The following is a 1,420-nucleotide window of genomic DNA, read 5'->3' on the forward strand; positions in this document are numbered from 1 at the left end:
AGCTATTAAGCCACCGTGCGTAATTATCAAACAATTTTGAAAAAGAATTCCACATCTAGTAGAGACTATTATATCCATATCACAAAGTTGATATTTGTTTTCATCGATATTTTAACACACTTTTCATTTATCAGGGCATCTTCCAAAGTGCAGTATTTTGTATTCATCAGTTATTTATCTAAGCCTTATTTTATTGGGCTATGGATTTGTTTTCGCTCAGATTACATCATCTGGAATGGGCTCTTCATTCATTTTAATTTTTAAATATACCGTTTTTTATAACTCTAAATATTAGTTTCTTGGTTTATGAAAACAGCCATGTTGCATTATTGCCTTATTGTGAAATGGCACATCTGTGCTTATACATTGCAAAATCTATATTCTCAATGGAGTATTTTGGTTGTTTTGGACAAGCAATTTCCGTATATTGAATGAAACCAAGCATCTCATTGCATATTTAAGACCTTAACTAGGCCCAGCTAAGCTGGCATAATTAGCACAAAAACAGATTGATTATACTACCACTGTGAAAATTCAATTATGTGATAAAATATGTATTAGTGCAATTAGTGATGCAAAATAGTTGTTGACATGGAGATTTATTATGCTGTATGGAAAAAAACGACTATGCCACAGTACAAACATCCATACAATTATTTGTTTAGGATTTTACAACATATCATGTACACAAAACATACACATCAGAAAAGAGCCAATCAAATGTCACAAAATACAAATGGACAAGTAAGTGAATGAAACCCACAGGTTTTTTTCTCTAGCAAATAATAGCTGCAAAGAAAGGGCCGTCTTCTTGTTCTCCTCACTACGCAACCAGGAGTTTGGATATGTGTGTTTGGTGGTGGGCTGGTTGGCCCTCCCTACAAAGGTCTTTCGGTTTTTGGATGAAACATTGTGGGCCATCTCAGCACAGATGGACTTGTTACTTATCTTTTGCTCCTCCAGCGACTAAACATTGTGTACCAGAAAATTTCAGAATCCTGAAGGTAACAAGTGTTGGTCCATTTATCATTAACGTAAGTAATGTTGGGTAGCAGGATCTGGCCCTTAAAACTTCTGTGCACTTGGTTATCAATTCCTCTTGGTTAGTGCTAGTAACGCTTAATCTTGACATAACAATCAGACTGGTGGCAAACAAACTTCTTGGTTATGTGCTTAAGAATCTTCAATTTGACAAGAGGTATTAGGGTAGCCATGATTGCAGCTCAGAAATGTCTGCCTACTCCCCAGAGAGACCAAACGAAGAGAGAAAACCATAGTTTGATATTGGTAACATTTATAATCGTTCTTAAAAACCATTTAATAGAAACACTTCGCTAAAAATGCATTAATTGCTGAAACGCAGTTAGGGCTATGTTTCTGAACAGTTGATGTAAACTCCCAGAGGGCCCAGAATACACAT

At 35.6% G+C, this 1,420-nt stretch overlaps 1 pseudogene; it reads right to left on the reverse strand.

Moving 5' to 3' along the window:
- Window positions 1-723: 723 nt before the first annotated feature.
- On the reverse strand, window positions 724-1,214 carry LOC147688927 (large ribosomal subunit protein eL32 pseudogene; annotated as a pseudogene).
- Window positions 1,215-1,420: the final 206 nt, after the last annotated feature.

This window comes from Lissotriton vulgaris, chromosome 10 (genome assembly GCF_964263255.1).
Source record: "Lissotriton vulgaris chromosome 10, aLisVul1.2, whole genome shotgun sequence".
NCBI classification, from domain to species: Eukaryota; Metazoa; Chordata; class Amphibia; order Caudata; family Salamandridae; genus Lissotriton; species Lissotriton vulgaris.